The 17,902-nt window shown below is 51.6% G+C and overlaps 1 pseudogene; it reads right to left on the reverse strand.

Moving 5' to 3' along the window:
• Window positions 1-4,215: 4,215 nt before the first annotated feature.
• Window positions 4,216-5,209, reverse strand: LOC122899257 (annotated as a pseudogene).
• Between the last annotated feature and the right edge of the window lie 12,693 nt (window positions 5,210-17,902).

Raw genomic sequence — 17,902 nt, forward strand, 5'->3', positions numbered from 1 at the left:
GTGTGTGTCCAAATTTCTTCCTTCTGTAAGGACACCAGCCATAGGGGAGTAGGGCTCAGCCCAGTGATCACATCTTAACTCGATCATCTGCAGGATCCTCTTCCTGAATACGGTCACACTCACAGGTCCTGGGAACTAGGACCTTCGCATCTTTTGGGGGCTGCAAGTCAACCCATAACAGTCCAAACCTGGGTATATTGGAATGTCGTGAGAATGGCATGAAGAGTCTGCCTCGAGACTTCCACGGAAGGTAACATGTAAGCTGGGCATTGAGGATTGGTGGGGATTCTGTAGGTGGAGGGGCAGAAAGGGAATTTTGGCCAGAGGCCCGATGTTCAAGCTCTACCACATGTGGCTCACTAAAGGCAGGACCTGCATTTTCTTTCCATCCTGGAATCCAGTTGAGGCCCTAATTCGAACTTCCTTCTTTGAGTCTAAATCGCCAAGAGCTGACTGCCCAATTAGAGGCATAGAACAAATATGGATTGAGAACTACGTTGTGACAGGAAACAGGCTATCCCCTAGGGACTCAGAGACTGATAAAAGAGCTCCTGCTTCCTGGGAGCTCATAGCTCAGGTACTCCCACAATGGGCCGACATGAAAATGTAACCAATGAAGTTAGTATAAGAAACTTGTAAGTGTGAAGTGAGTGGAAGAGAATGGAACCTTATAGCCATTAATGAGATTTGGCGTGGGGGACTGAGGAAATCTCGGCAGGCTTCCTGAGAGAGGGGGACTCTACGTGTTGGGATTTGACAGAGGGCTTGGTTATGCAGAGAAAGGAGAGGGGAATGGGATTTTAGACACGGGGAACGGCCTGGCCAGGATTGCTAGAAGCCAGGCTGCTTTTGGAGGATCAGAGAGCGTGGAGCGCCAGCCTGGGAGGTTGGATCTCATGCCATCCGAGGGCCTGGCTGTTTGCATTCTTCTGCAGGGCAGACTGCGTGTGAGGCCCTACAACTGCAGATGCCCTGGGCTTGGTTAGCATGGCAGCATGCATAGCCTGGGGCCTGCAGAGACCAGCAGGGGTTGGTGCAAATGCCCCCCACCCTCCGAATTCCCAGGTGGATACTGTGAGATAACTGCAAGGATCCAAGTTTGAGCAACTAGATAAGAACAGACATGGAAAGCAGGCAACTGTTGTTCTTGACACAAAGAGTGTGTGTGTCTGGGGATGTTCCTGCTAAGATCTTAGCCACTGTCCCAAATTCACAGTTATTAAGTTAAATGACCACCTCTGCAGCGTGTGGGGGGGTCCCCAAGCTGCCCTCACTTCTCAGACCTCTCTGGGAGCTCGGCTTATATGCCTGGTTCCACTGGCCTTCCTCCCTGGCCTTCGGAAGGTGGAAGGGGTGTTCCCCCGCCAACCCCATCTGCTGGGACAGGAAAGGTTCTCCTGTAGGGAAGGGAGGAGGGAGGTCATTTAGGACTCCTGCCCAGGGCAAGGGTAACCCCTCTCAGAGGCCCAGGAGTGAGGTCCAGAGGCCCTAGGCAGGACCGTGGTCTGGGTGCCGGAGCAAGGGTTCTAGTCCCGGCCCTGCACGGATGCACCAAGGGAACGTGGGCCCAGTGTCGTTCTCTGAGCCTCAGTTTTCCTCTCTAACAAACAGGGAAAGTGAAATCTATTGTGATAATCAAATGTTTTGATATTGGATAAGAAAGAGCTTTCAAGACAAATGTTCTGTCTTTTGAACGTTTTGGAAAATTTATAAGCAATAAACTTATAGTCTGTCAAAACAAACTTAGTGTGGAAGGGAAGATTGAGGCCAGTCACCCTCCTCCCCACATCAAGGAGTCCCTGAAGAGGAGGCCTCTGATCTCACCCTGTTTGTGTATTGGTTCACAGATCTTTAATTAGATGAGCAAGAACTGGGAAGAGAGCAACCAAAAGTCAGCCATCGCCAGTTAGGGGAGTCGTCCTAAATCAGGACTTAGGCCTGGTAGACGGACATAGATGCCAATGGGGATGCCAACCCCTGTGAGTCGTTCCAGGAACACACTCATCAAGCAAACGTTCCCACTCAGGCAAGAAGGGCAGCCCCTTTAAGGCCCAGCTCCTCCAGGGAGGCCCCCGAATTCTCTACATGCCGCCCTCCTGCTTATGGCTCTGTGTGGGAGGTGTTTGCTTCTGTTCGCCTGTGTTCTTTCCAGACGGTGGATACCTCCAGCCTGGAAGCTATGTGATGGTTGTCCCCCCAGAACCTGGTACAGGGCCAGTGGGGAGTAGGTGCCCTTGTAACAGGCAGTAACTCAGACTCTTGGCCGAGCCAATGTTATGGGGCCTGCCGGAGCCAATGTTATGGGGCCTGCCGTGTTGGGCACTGCGAGAATCCTGAGGATGGGTCTGGTCCTTGCCCCAAGTGTGTGCCCAGGCGGAAACCCAAGAGGGGTCAACAGAAGGGAGCAGTGTGGAAAGAGGGTGGGTGTGCGAGGGACTGTGGGCACTTGGCCTGCATTATGGGAACAGACAGGAGTTAGGCAGGCAGCTGGGAAGAACTGGGACATTTCAGGGGGAATCACAGACATCCTTCAGTGCCTAGGGAATGCAGGGTCTCGAGGAAGCGTATCATTTTCTGTCCTCCCACCAGTGGTTTGTACACGTAAGTGTCACTGTCTTACAGGTGAGCAAATTCCGGCTTCTCCAGGTTAGATGATTTTCCATGGTCATGCACAGGGCTGAGTTGGAGCTCAGGTTGTCTAAGGCCCGGGGCCATGCTCCTGGGCAGGCCAGGGGGACCACAGGTCATGGGCAGAGGAGGAAATGGGCATGGTTGGTGATTGGTGAGCAGCAGGGAGACCAGGGGGAGAAGGGACAGGCCAGGGGCACGATGGGCCATACCCCACAACCAAAGAGTGTTTCCCTGTCCTTGCTTACCAGGACTTTCAAGCCCATGGGCTAGACCTTGCTACCCATTGGGCAGATGAGAAAACTGAGAATCCGAAAGAGTGGGCTCTGCTGCTCTGCTGTAGATCGCTTAGGATAGGCTTAGAGAGAATAGGGGTGCCTCCACCAGAATGTCAGCTCAGTGCTTGTTTCCACCATACCTCCAGGGCCAGAATAGTGCCTGGCTCACAGCGAGGGCTCAGTAAATGTTTGCAGAATGCAGAATGAATGAATGAATGAACAAAAGAAGTAGCAAATGAATAAATCTGGGAGCTGTCCAAGCATTTCATGCCTCTCTCTCTCTCTCTCTCTCTCTGTGTGTGTGTGTGTGTGTGTGTGTGTGAAGTTGGCCATGCTGCCCTTAGATCAAGATCTAGATGACCTTAGGAGTTCTAGGAAGGACACATTTTTCCCCAACAACACACAGAGAGCCACAGGGAATGAATTCGCTAAGGCTCGTTCTGTCCTGGGCGCTGTGCTGGGCTCTGGGTCACTTGTTTACCCAACAAGTGGTGGGAACCGGGCAGGAGCGTCCTAGGCCTTGGGGATACGTCAGTGAATGAGAGAGTCAAGGTCCCTGTCCTTAGAGAGCTTTCTTCCTAGTTGGGGAACACAGAGGAATAAGTCAAAAAGCAAAAACAACCCAAAAACAGGAAGGGAGAGGACTTTTGCTAATAATTGCTATAAAAACAACGAAGGAGGGAAGAGTAGTCTGTTTGGGATGTTTTGGAAAGGGGAAGGCTTCTCTTGACTGGTGAATTTGTCCCTTTTTTTTTTTTTTTTTTCTCATGAGTGGGACCTTTAGCCTCGTAGGGAGATGGAACTAAGGCATGTTGGGGACCAGGATGGAGTCATTGTGGTTACGTGGGAAGGACCCTGTCACTGCATGTGGGGGGACTGCCCCTTGAAACCATGGGGAGGAGGGCTAAAGTCAGGGTGCTGGGGCTTGGGGTGTGTGCATGTTGATCCCAGAAAGAAGCACGAGGTGACCTGGGTGATGGTGAAGGGGTCTCATCTCAGCAGGGAAGTCCCACTGGGGGTTGTGAAAGTGGTGAGGCTTGGATAGCCACTACAATGGGTACCAGGGATGAAATCTTCCTGTATGAAGCAGGGTGGGGAGTTGTTCAAGTTGTGGGGGTGTGACAGCTGGTTGAACTGGTGGGCCGGACGGGCCCTCTGGAGGGTGGCAACCGCTACATTTGGAAGGGCGTCTTGAACTGCTGGCCTCTGCCCCACAGCAGCCCTTCGTGCCACTGTTCCAGGGGCCCTCGAACTGGCTATTCCAGCTGTGGTCAGGCTGGCTGTTCCAGGGGGCATCATGGTGACGGTTCTAGCCAGGGTCCTCATACTGCTTGCCCCACAGGCCCTCATGGCTATTGTTCCCGAGTGGGCAGTGGGGTGGTCTGCCCCGATGGTAGGGTTAGGGGGCCTGCTTGGGAGGGTGCCTTTGGCCCCAAGGAGCAATGGGATGAGGCTGATCCAACCATGGGGGGCTTGTTAGGTGGGATCTGATTATGGGGCCCAGGGCCCAGGGCCCAGGGTGGCTGTCAGGGGCAGGATGCTGGTTTCCCCTACAGGTGCCATATCCGGGGGATCCAGGCATTTGGATGGGTGTTTGGTGGGATCATGTGGGTGGGTGTGGGGGTTGGAGGTGGGACTGGTGGTTGTGGGATGGACTTGACTTTGGCTTCCATTTGTGGCATTTAGATTTGCCACCGCTGCTGCTGCTGCTGCTGGGCTAGGCCATTGACAGACTCCTTGTGCTGCATCTTGAGGGTCTGGATCTGCGGCTGGAAGGCCAGCTGCACTAGCTGGACCACCAGGGAGGACTCGCTGATGAGTGTCCCCTGGTACTGGCTGAGCCCCAGGGCTGGGCTCCGGAGCTGCTGGGTGACAGAGCCGTCAATGTTCCTGAGCTGCAGGAGCCATGTGACCCTTAGCTGCTTGTTCTCCTCCACAGCCAAGAAGCTGGTGCAATAGATGGGCCCCAGGCCTTTTTGCAGGGTGCCCAGCTGCTCCTGGCCTGCTTGTGCTGGCTGTGAGGGAGAGACTTCCGCATGTCAAGGCCCAGGGAGGCAGCCAATGAGGTGCAGCCAAAGCTCGAAGTGCGCCCTGTCAGCTGGGATGTGGTTCTGGAGGTGGCCCGCCATCAGCTCACAGTGTTGGGGGGACTTGGCGTTGCCACACATCCAGTTCTGCCTGGCCAAGATGGCATCTCTGGTGCATGTGATGGGCTGCGGCAGGAGGTCAAAGTAATTCATGCCCACCTGGCTCTCCTCCAGAAGCTTCTGTATCTGCTGCTTTACTGCATGGACCATAACCATGTGACAGGCACTATTTGAATTGAGTCCTACTTGGTGCAAATGGACCAGATCAGGAAGATCTGGAGGAAGTTTATTTCAGGTAGAACATGTGCAAAAGTCCCGAGGCAAGCTGCGGCTTATGCTCCGGAGGGACAGAAGGAAGCTGCTATGGCTGGAGCCCCAGTGAGTGATCAAGTTGGAGGAGAGAGGAGAGAAGGCAGATGGTAGGTGGGACCCATTGTGATTGGAGCTTTTGTAATTGCTACATGAAGAGTTTTGGGCAGGCCAGTCACAACATTTGCATGTTGGAGTGTTGAAAAGTTAAGAAGATCCACTCATAAATGATGTAAGTGTGCCGAATGCTAAGAAGATGTGAAGGATGTCATCGTAGTGATTGTGGGGGACTTGACTCTGTCAGAGGAGGTGACATTGAGTTGAGATCTTCAGGCAACTAGGCAGGGACACTAGGGTGCATCACTCCTGCTGGGACAGTGTGGCTGAAACATACCCAGAAGGGATGCATCCTGAGTAAGGTGGGCAGGATTGTTGGAGAGCAGATTGGGCAGGGGCCTCTGACCATGACGAGGGTCTGGCATGGAACCCACGGAGGGGTGGGTGGGGCAGCAGGGTCCCAGCGGAGGACCCCGGAGGGTGGGTGGCAGCTGGAGAGGATCACCGTGGACAGATCTGATAGCTTCCTGGGATCCCTTCGGATCTGCAGGTGGGGTTGGTCTTGCAACATTCCCAAGGAGAAAGGGGACACTCTGGGAGAGGGAAGAGACCTGTAGCAGGTTGAAAGGCGTCCTGCAACAAAGACAGGTCTACCTGGAACCACTGACTGTGATTGTATTTAGATTAAGGGTCTTCGTAGGTGTGGGTAGGGTACGGGTCTCAAGGTGAGATCATTCTGAATTAGACTAGGCCCTAAATCCCATGACAAAAATCCTCTAAGAGGCAGAACAACCCAGAAACCCGGCTGAGATTGAAGACAGTGAAGACAGTGGCTGAGATTGAAGGGATGAACCCACAAGCCAAAGAACGCCGGGAGCCACAGGAAGCTAGGAGAGGCGAGGCCAAGTCACCCCCTAGAGACTTCGGAGGGAGCTTGGCCCTGCCAGTATGTTAGTTTCAGGCATCTGGCCTCCAAAACTGTGGGAGAATGCATTTCTGCTGTGTTAAAAGCCACCCAGTTTGTGGTCATTTGCTGTGGCAGCCCCAGGAAACTAAGACAGTGCCCCCAAGAAACCCCAGCTGATGTTGCCGTGGTGGTTACAATCCACGGTGAGGACGCCTTTGAGGAGCTGTGCTCTGTTCCCATTTGGCTGCGCAACCCCCCCCCCCCCGCCTATATTAGAATAAGATTGAATTTTCTAGCTTGGGTTACTAAGCTTTCAGATCTGGAAACTGTGGCCATTAATCAGCTGTCACGGGATGTCGTAAACAAGGGGCTTTAAAAACCATGTTTGCTTTTTAGGCTGATAATACTTGGAGGTGAAGCCGGGAGAGTTATACATAATGCATGCATTTTAATGGGCCGCGCACTACAGCCCTCTTTAGTCGGAATGATTCGTTTTAATGTTCAAAATAAATATCAGAGACAATTTGCCAACAAAGCTGATTTTCTCCGCCCGCCATTAACTTAATCTTTATACCTCAGCCTAATGACAGAGGGGCTGGGGGGCGGAAGGGGTCTTTGTATTACAAGTAAGTGGGGAGAAACAGTCAGTGTGGTCACGAGCCACGGGGTGGCTGACTGCGTGTCCCAGTTTGCTTTGTGCCCAGTGTCCTGCAGTCATTATTCTGAATTAGGATCAAGAGGCATTGCCAATATCCATCTATTTTTTGACCTACAAGGTAGCAATCTCATATGGTTATATCTAAACACAGTTTCCCAGTTTGTGAGGTAAATGATGTCACAATGGCAATATGCCCTTTACTGTATAGGTGAGGAAACTGAGGCCCGTAGAAGTCACACCCCAGGCACCCAGTGCTCCTGTTCCCAGCCCAGGTGTTTTCCTTTCAGAATGTGTCTAATGCTACTTGCCTCCTCTCGGCCTCAACTTGCCCAGTCCCTGCCTTTTCTTGTGCCTTCTACTCCAAGAGCTTCTGGGTGCCCCTTAGAAAGGCAAGCCTTAGGGGCACACCTTGTTCCTGTCCCTGCTTGCTGGCATGATGACTCCTGAGGAAAGGTCAGCAAACTTATTCATAGCCCACCCTGGCCATGAGCTACCATACCCCCCGCCCCATCAGTATAGCATGTACATGGAGATTAGGAACTCACACTGAGCACTAATTAATTAGCATTACTGACTGATACTTAATTGGAGTAAGGTCTGATCCCTGCCTTCTGGAAGTCTACTGAAGGTAGGATGGGAGACAAGGTGACTGTCCCTCAACTTACAGTGGCTGATTCTTTCAGTTCACTTACTCATGTCTCTGTGCCCTTGCTGGGGGTGGTGGAGGAATTCAGCAAGGCAGGAGGTCTGAGCATGAACAGGGCAGGTCAGGGCTTTGCTGAACAAAACTGATTATACACCCAAAAGTTACCTTGCAAAACAGGGAAAAGTTGCCTACCCCTGCAGCCTTCACGGAGATGCCTATCTACTAGAGGCGGGATGGGGGAGGGCGCTGGTGTTGCGGCAGGTGTAATTGGTTGCCAGAGGATGCCGCTGCCTTGCCCTGCCCACCTGTCCAGAGTAAGGCCAGGGTCTTGCACGTCTTACTGGAGAGGCAGGTCCCTCTTCCAGGCTGAGCTGCAGAAGAAAGAAGACAAGCTTCAGATTCCTTTATTCTTTTCTTTATTCACTTAAGAAATATGAAATCGTCAAGCGCCAGGTGTTCTGCTCAGCATCAGGGCAAATTCACTCAAAAATCCAGGTTTCTGGCTTTCTGGAAAAATCATAAGACCTGGCTCACAGCCTGGTGTTCTGGTCACTCTCCCTAGCATCACCTTCACTGAGCCCAAGTCCCTCCTCTAGCATCACCTTCACTGAGCCCAAGTCCCTCCTCAATGCAGCCTGCCTGGTCCCTTAGTCTCTGCTTCCTGTACCCAGACAGAGCATATAATAGAAGCCAACAAAATTCTTATAGTTTGAATGAAACAGACTCTAATTCTTATAGTCTGAATGAAACAGACTCTAGATGGTTTTGCTTAAAAGGTCCTGTTCTTCCTTCAACATTTCCACAACTTGGTCCAAGGTCCCCCCCAACTCTCCCCCACCACCGCCAAGGGAGCCCACATTGGGGAGGGAGCCTGATGGACCAGCACCCGCTTCAGGTGTACTAGGAGAAGTGGGGGCAAGGTACTGGGGGCATGGCCACCTTGGTGAGAGTGTAAACTTGCCTCACCCTCTGGAGGGTGACAGGGCCACCGCATCTGTTTACATTTGAAAAGCCTATGCCCTCTCGTCCAGCTGTCCCAGGGCCCCTTTCCGCAGATGTGCTTGCAAATGTATTTGAGGGAGAGAGGACATAAGCTTGAGTTAACGCAGAAACGTTTTTAGCAGCAACTAGTGGCCACCAACACGTCCATCAGGGGCCTGGGGGCAGAAGACACATCGCTTCCGTGCCAAGTGGCTACAGGAGAGAACGGAGGAGCTGGTTTTGTGCTGATATGGAGAGATTCAGAGATGCTTTTTCAGCAAAATAAAGCAAGGAGCAGAGCAGTGTATATAAGAACACACTTGTGTGTATAAAAAAGGATGGTGTGTGTATAAAAAAGGGCCTTGGCACAGCCCACCTGAGTGTGAATTCCTGCTCTCTCACTCAGCAGCTCTGTGACTTGGGAAAGTCACTCAGCCTCTCTGGGTGTAGTTACTCAGCTGTCAAAAGGAGCTAATAATAGCACCTGATCATAGGGTTGTTGTGAGGATTCACTGTGTTAAAACATAAAGCATGAACAGGACTGGGCCCAGAGTAAGTTCTTCTTCTTCTTCTTCTTCTTATGCATATATATATATATATATATATATATATATATATATATATACACACACACACACACATATATATATATAGTTTTTGGAAGAACACACGAAATGTTAGCAGAGGTTAGTTTGGATATTGACGAGGGTCTGTGTGGGAGGTAAAACTTCTTTTTATTTCCTACATTTATGAACAGTTCAATAATTTTAAAGAGGCATTTTTACTTCTATTTCAAAATCAGTTAAACACACACACACACACCCCACAGAAGAGGAAGCTATTTCTGTCCAGAGTTAAAGTAGGAGCTGAGAGAGTTAACTGAAGAGGTTATAAAAGATCTCCCAGACAAAGGAAAGAGACAGAGACGATAATTTTGGGTGGAAGGACCAGCTTATGCAAATGTCCTGAGGCAGGAAAGCTGATAGGGAAGGTACAGCATCATATTTTAGAGACACAGAGGAGCAGAGGGTCCTTAAAAGTACTTATAGTGGGTCCAGACCTCACACACTCGAACTCATGCATGTTCTCAGGTGATAAAAAATAGATTATATATTTTTAAGCTGGACATGACATTTCCATTAACCACATTCAAAAACAGAGGCACAGAGAAGTGAAGTGCCTTTCCCAAGATTACACATCCAGCCAGGGGCACAGAAGATCTCTTAACTTCTGGCGTCATTTTGTTCTGCTACGTAGTATGGACTTCATCTGATCCATCAGAGAATGGCTCAGGATAAGGTTTGGGAAACTGAGGCTTGGAGGACAGATTGCTTGTTAATTTCTTTATAGTTGGCCTTCCCTCTTGGTCATTGGCTGTAGGGAGGCACGATCTAGGAATGGTGTGTTGTGGACTAGCTAGCATGCCTTAGGGCTCAGGACAGTCTCTGGCACGTGGTAGGTACATAGTCAGTGTTAGTTAAATGACTGAATAAATAAGATCACGTGGGAAGCTAGGGACAGTGGGATCAGGAAGCCAGGTCTCTAGACCCCCAAGGAAGCCGAGACTCTTGGGGCCAGGATGGAGCCTCAGTGTTGTTGGTCGAATTGTTTCCCTTCCCCTCCTCCAAAAAGGGGGAAATGTTGCAGTCCTAACCCCCCGGTATCTGGTGATGTGGAAATCAGTGTTTTCGGAAATGGAAGCAATGGAGATGAAGTCCTCCTGGATGAGGGGGAGGCCATAGTGGGCCAGGAGGGGCCGTAAATCCGAGGCCTGGTGTTGTCATAAGGAGAGAGAGAGTTGAAGCCATGGAGGGGTGGTGGTGCACAGGGATGAATTCCACGTGGAGGTGGAGGCAGATTTGGTGGTTGTGCTGCCGAAGTCAAGGGGGCCCGGGGATTGGTGGGCACGACCAGAAGCCAGCAGAAGCCAAGGTTCTTCCTCAGAGCCTTGGATGGAACAAAGCCCTGCCAACACCTTGATTTCAGACTTCTGGCCCCAGAAATCTACAGGAGAATACATTTCTGTTGTTTGGAACCATGGTGTTTGTGATCGTCCAGCATGCTGGGAATGAGTATTGGCATCGCACTGGCGCAATATGTGTCTGAGAGCAGGGCCTGGGTCTTGTGGTCGAGGCTGCCCTTTGGGAGTCACTGAATGAGGTGATCTGGCCCAGCCCTTTCACCAAGACCAGAGAAGTCAGGCGCATGGACTAGGCTGCACAGCTAGTGGGCCCGGGGCCAGCAAAGAGCAGAGCCTCCAAAGGTGGCAGCTGATGAATGATTTAGTTGCCCTGCCTGACACAGGACCCCTGGCCACCCTGCCTCTCTGGGACCCCTTCCTTCCCGAACAGACCAAATGGTGTTGGCAGGGGTGGAGCATCCAGACAGAGGTGCAGCATCTCGCTTTTGCAGGAATGGGTCCTTTTTCCAAACCTCTGGCCAAGCTGGTTGCACCACTTACCGTGGCCCCCACGGATACCGAGGGTGCCCCCCACTGCCTGCATCCCGCTTGCTCCTCACACTTTCACTGAACCTCAGACAGGCATGAAGGAAGCTCTTCTCTCCACCACCCCAGATGAGGGGCCCAGATGCTGCACTCATTGACCTTGTGACCTTGGGCCAGTCCCTTCCCTTCGCTGTGCCTCGGTTTCTCTGTTCCAACTGATGTGCTTCAGTGTAGCATTAGGGGTGGGGGAGGGGGACAGTGTGATGGTGAGGAAAGCCAGACGCAGAGACCACTACAGCCTAGGTCCAAGTCCTGCCCCAGCCCTGACCAGCTGTGTGACTGGGGGGCAGGCTGCCCAGCTCTATGAGCCTTGGGTTCCTCCCCAGTCAGATGGTGCAAGCCACCCAGCCTCCCTCTTGTCCAGGTGGGGACTAAATGACATAGGGCATGGCAAGTACCCAGCACATACATGTTCCGGAAGTGTGGCCATTGCTTTTTCACCTTCCCAGTGTCACTGCCTTTATCTGATGCCAGGAGCTCCAAAGATAAAGTGCTTTGTACAGCTGGAGATCTCATCCCCAAGCCCATGCACATGTAGTCTCTGGCCTGTGCTGTCCACCGCAACCCCTGTGGGTTGGACCCACCTGCCTGCCCTTCAAGGCTCAGCCGTACTGGCCTGCTCTACTTCTCAGAATTCCCTCAAATTGAGTGCTCTTCCCTCTGGGTGTCCCTGAGGGCCTGGTGCCCCATGGTGACGGCCTTCCCACCCCTGGCTACCATCTGCTCTCACCCCACCACTGTCGGGGCCTTCCCTTCTTTCTCTCCAGCACAGGTGCTCCTGTCTCTCCCCGGCTTCGGTTCCCCAAGGGCATGAGTGCCTGGACCAGGCCCCTTACCTCCCCAGCCCCAGGAGGTGATCTGCCCCATTCTTCAGGGACAGGGAACTGAGATTGAGAGGGTTAAAATGCTGGGTTCGATTCCCAGCTCTGCCACTCCCCACCTCTGGGGCCCGGGGCAAGTGACCTCCTGTCTCTGAGCCTCAGTGTCCACTTCTGTGCCATGGGGACAGTGCCAGCGGCACCTGCCTGGCGGGGTTGTGGGGTCAGGTGCATTGCCATCTGAAGGCAGCTTCTTAGGGCTGTGAGTTAGCTGTGGCTATTGCTGGACTCTGGTTGCTGTGATCACTAAAGCCTCCAGGGCCACACAGCCCAGAGAAGTGGGGCGTCCTGGCTGGAATGGGTCACCTAATGCCTGTGTCCAGCCAGTTTGTCTCTGAGGCAGACCCAGCAGCCAGAATTTACAAATGGGTCATGTGCTGGGATTTTCTGAGGGGAAGGGAGAGCCCAGTGGGAGTCAGCTGTGCCCTTTCGGCCCCTGGGCGTGGCTATAAAGATTGGGGCAGGCGAGTTGGGGGGTGATGTTCGGATGCCAGAGCCTCCTGTTTCCCTGAGGGCCCTTAAGATCGTGCCTTGCTTCTGCCCTGCTTCACTGTGTCCCAAAAGGCAGATGTGCTCCTGGGGAATCTTGGGGGACTGGTCAGCCCCCTTGAGTTGCCTTCCCTCAGAGGAGCTCCTGGGAGAGAGTCCAGCAGGTAGAGAGTGGAGTGGTCCCTCTACTCTCTCCGCAGTCCTCTCTCTACTTTCTGCAAGGTGATGCCTGGCTGGGGAAGAGCATAGGTCAAGTCACACTATGTGGGGCAGAAAGGAGCTGGACTGGCTGCCAGGAGAGCCTCTGAGCCACCCCTCCCTCACCCTTCCCAGTTCGCTGTGTGACCTCAGGCCTAGCACCTCACCTCTCTGAACCTCAGTCTCGTTACTCAGAAATAAGAGGCTTGGACTCCAGCTCCAAGAAACTATGAAAATCTCTTTCTCTTGATCAGGAAAGCAAAATGGAATCTTTCATTCCAAGGTATTGCTGTCACTGTTACCTATGTGTTTGCCACCTTCCCTCCTTTGCTCAGGGAGGGCTCACTTCAGGTATGCCTTCCTCCAGGAAGCCTTCCTCGACCACCCTTCCTGTCCGAGTCGGGGCCTCTCCTCTGGGTGCCCATATAACCTTGGGCTTCCCTCTATCAGAATATTCATCTTTCTGTGGTGCAACTGGTTTTGCCCAGATTGGGAGCATTCTGGGGGGCGACGTTGGATGTCTTTCATCTTGGAATTTCCATCCCTAGCCCAGACCCTGGTTAGAGACCTCACTCATATTAGTTGAACTGTCCTGCCGTTAGAGAACGGGAGGAGATTCTGGACTTTTGGATCAGGGCGTTCTCCTGGGGGGCCAGGAAGAGTGGAAGACCCTGCTTTCTGGGTGTGTGAGGCCCCTCTTTGGAGAATCTTTAAATGGCAGAGCTGGATGGGTGTCCCGGAGGGGAGGGACGAGCTGCTCCCCCTCTGAGAATGGTGAGATTTAAGCTGCGTTTCCATCCCAATCCCATCTGTGCATCTTGCTGGAGGCCTCCGTGTGCCCTGCTGCGTCTTGCTCCGTGCTCTGGGCTCCCGGGAGCTTGGCCGGCGCGGGCTGGGGCTGCTGGCACGTCCTCCCTGATCCTCCCTTTCATTCCGGCCTCTGTGAACACGCTGCCCCGCGCCCTTGGCCCTCTGCGCTCAAAGCTTCACAGAAGCAGCTCAGCAGGAGCAGGAGCTGCTCTGACCCCTCTAGTCTCTAAAACTCTTGTAAAGGAGAAATACTATGACGGGAGTGTCTTCTGTCAGATTTACATTTTTTTTTTTAAAATGCCAACTGCTGCTTCATGGGTTTCAAAATGGGGAAACCCAGGCTCCATGGCGAGGATCAAGTGCAGGGAGTGACTCGGTGTCTGCTTCTTTCCCCACTCCCTTCTCTGGACTTAGGGTCACTGTCTGCCTAGCTGCCCAGGGACAGAAGCCACCACGGCAGCCTGGGGGAGGCTCCTGTCCTCTCTCCCCACATGCTCTGGCTCCCCCATGGTCCTTGTCCCACACCACACACACTCCTGCCTCTGGATTCTAGGGGTCCTGCCTCCTGCCTAGCATCTCTCCCCTCTCCTAACTCCTAACAGTCTCCCTCCCCACATCCTAGCTGGGAGCCCCGACTCAGGCAAATACAAAGGCTTGGAGCCTGACAGATCTGGGTATAACACTTAGCTTTCTAGCTGTTAGCTTTTGGAAATTGGATAACTCCCTAACCCTCCCTGGGCCACAGGTTCCCCATCTGGAATGTAGGGCTAGAAGCATCCACCTTAGAGAGTGGCTGGAGGAAATGAGGGATTAGCATGTGTGACTTGCTTCAAGGTGAGCCCAAGGGCAGTTCTCCAAGCCTGGCCCTGGACACAGGGGAACAGCACTGTCCTCACACTATTGATTACAGAAATTGAAAGGAAGAGTTAGAAACTTGTTCAGCAACATGGCATTACCATGACATTTTAGCTTGTTTTATAAAAAAAAAAAATCTTTAACAAGAAATATTTTGAACAGACTAGAAAATGAATTGATTGGAAATCAAAAATGTGTTTTCACACTGAGTTTGGGAAGCTTTGTCTCATCATGGAAGAAATCTCAAGAAACGGTGTCTATTTTCATTTTTTATTTGTCCATCTGTCTGTCTATCCATTCATCCTTCGATCCATCCATCCATTCGTCTGTGGATCCATCCATCCATCCAACCAACCGTCCAACCAACCGTCCAATCATCCATCCATCCATCCATCCATCCATCCATCCATCCATCTATCCATCCATCCATCCACCCAACCATCCAACCAACCGTCCAATCATCCATCCATCCATCCACCCACCCAACCATCCATCCATCCATCCATCTAACCATCCAACCATCTGTCCAATCATACATGCATGCATCCATCCATCTCTCCATCCATCCAACCATCTATTATGAATTAAGCTCTCACTATGAAGCTCAGAAGAGGTAGATTGGCTCCTAGCTAACACTCCCCATTTATTCAGTCTCTTTAGGGCAGGAGAGAGAGGTGGATGTGTCCCCTGAATTCCCTCAGCGGGTGGGCAGAAGCAAGTTTGCTTAGCAAAGTACAGGTAATTAGACCCACATTACATTTAGTTTGGGAGTGGGCGGGATAGGCCAAGAGAAGCCCCCACCCCAGTTCCCATCACTTGGCCTGGCTTGGCATTTGCCGCCTTTTGTGATAGGAAAACCTGGGCAGGACTGACTTGAAGTCTGTCCTTCATTTTCTCAAAAGTCAAAGTCAGGAGTTTGCTCCCTCCCCCTCACCCCCCCCAGCCTAATTTCCTTTTATTATGGAAACTGGGAAAATGACAAGTAATTGCTTGAAGATGCTAGAAAGATTGCATTTTGTTTTGCAACTATCAGCTTGAAAATAATGTTTAAGAGATTATGAATGGGTGATTAACTATTTTTTCCATTACTTCCCTCTCAAAATCAAAACCACAACAATTGTGATACGCAGAGTAGAATGAAGGCCCTGGTCTCTAAAGCCAGGCGAGAAAGCAAGGAGCCAGTGTCCCTTCTGGGGAGAAATCCTACCTCTGGGGCCTTGGAGAAGACTGGGCCTGGCGAGGTAGCTTCTCTGCATCGCCCGTCCCTCCTCACTCCTTAGATCAACAGCAGCGATGGGGTCTGCAGTCAAATTTGCTATTTACTGCCTTTCCTGAGTCAGTTTGTTTTGGGTGAAAACAGTCTCTGATGTGACTCTATTGCGCCATTTCAGCGGGTGTTTATCATTTAAAAGGAACAATTTTAATACCTACATTTGCCTTACAGTATGAGCCATAAATGTGATTTAGACCTCCCTTTATAATAGACTCTTACAAGCGGTTGCCTAGACTCCAGAAAACCATTCCTCCAAGTGGTGGCCATGAAAATGAACAGGCTTTTCCTTCTTTTACGGAAGTTTCCCTTTTTAATACCTCTTGAAATTATTGAACGAAAGCTGGGTAAATGGGCTGATTTGTGCATCTTTCTTGCTGGGAATCTGGAGCTCCGGGAATGCCTTGGGAGAGAACGAGTTGTTGAGGGAGCTGTTGCATGGGGGTGTCGGGGGGCTGTTTGTGCTCGCCTCTGTGTCTCGCCTGTCTGGGCCCGAGCTTCCTCCTCTGTGGCAGGTTGGTGGTGTTGATGGTAATATGGACCCCTTACATCAGTGCCACTCAGAGTGAGGGCTAACAGCATCAGTGCACCTGAAAGCTTGCTAGAAATGCAGATTGCCTGGTTCTGTCCAGACCTACTGAACTGGAACTCTGGGGGGCGGGTGGGGGTCCAGCACTCCACTTTTATTAGCCCTCCAGATGGTTCTGATGCACGCTAAAGTTTGAGGAGCCTTGACTCCTTAGGAGCAGAGCCCGGCTCGTGATCAGACTGAGCCCCTAAAGCAATTCATAGGCTCCCCTTAACCAAACGGGGAGGTCCTGGGAAGCTGGAGGCCCACCATGTGCTTTGGGCCCAAATTAGCTTATAACAAAAATAGCAGGGCCAATCTTGGACACCACAAACCAACGCTGGACATTGACAGATGGGTGTGTGTGTCTTGAGATGACAAGGAGGATGATGGCAGGTGTAGAAGATAAAATTTTGTCCTGTTCATTGAGAAAGACCCACTAACTACCCACTGTTGTCCAAGACCCTCTGTCACAGCACGCTGCCTCAGGGTTGGGCCAGGCTGGTACGACCCAGGGGAGGAAAAGAGCCACACAGGAGTGGGGGACACCTGGGGACTGTCTTCCATTTCCTGGTGGGCTGGGCCATGGAAACTGGAGTTGACATCTCCACAGTTTCAGAGATGCCCCAGGGGGAAAGGAGGCATGGATGAGAGTGAACACTCCCATCACCAGAGGCAAGTAGACACAAGCAGAGGACCGAGATCCTGCTTGCCATCCAGGGCTCTGCGACACCGGGAAGGGTCCCTTTCCGTCCCAATATTCTGGGGCGTGTGCCTTTTGTTCCAGCTACGGCTGACCTTCTTGTGGCCTTCCTTCCGCAGCATGGGAAGGCCGTAACCTGGCGAATGAGGAGAGCCCTCCTGCGTGGAGATACTACTTCCTGCTGAGAAATGCCTCCATTTGGGGGAAAAATTGGATTAATTTTTAGCGGAAGCAGCAGTGGCTGATCGCGCAGTTTTCAAATTGTTGACTATGATATTAAGTAACAGGCAGACTCCTGTCCAATGGATGTTATTAAAATTAACTGTTTTAGCACTACATTTAGAATCAAAACCAATCTGTCACTCCTAAATTGGTTTCTTTCAACTGCTATTTGCGGGTAAAATGAACAGTTTTAACAATTACATCTCCAGTGCAAATCATAAACTTGATTTACAGGAAAACACTTAATTTACTGCATTTGACTATGCACCAGAGCTGCCAATTATCTGACTGTAAATTTCCCTGCTTGGTTATTTGCTTCTTAAATAGCAGCCTTGGTCCCCTTGCCTCACTCACCTGTGGGCACAAGGCTCTAGCTGGGGTTGTACCCCCAACTGGGGGTTTTGTCTGTGACGAGTTGGGTGCTTAACAGTGGACAGGGCTCTCTAAGGAGCGGAGTCTCTGAGGACCCTCTGTTCTGTGCTGTTGCGTGTTATAAAGCCCTGAGTGGGGTATCAGTGCTATTTAGTGCAGTCTGGGCTAGTCATTAAGGAGGGAAAATCAGAGTGTGTTTGGCGAGGAGCGTAGTCGTGCAGTGGTGGCTGCCTCTCCCACAGTTCCTGCCTTCAGTGAGTCCACAGTCTAATAGGAAAGATATGTGCTAGATGACACCTCTCTGTTATATAAGAAATCATCCCCTTAATTGTTGGCTGTTAATGAGCTAAAGTGCTGGGACCCACTGAGTGGCAATAATTCTGCTCAGCGGCATGGAGGTAGGGAAGATGACATGGAGGAGCTTTGCAGGAGGTCCATTTGAACTGGGTCTTGAGGGTACATAGGAGTTTTTCGTGTAGA

This window comes from Neovison vison, chromosome 2 (assembly GCF_020171115.1).
Source record: "Neovison vison isolate M4711 chromosome 2, ASM_NN_V1, whole genome shotgun sequence".
NCBI lineage: Eukaryota > Metazoa > Chordata > Mammalia > Carnivora > Mustelidae > Neogale > Neogale vison.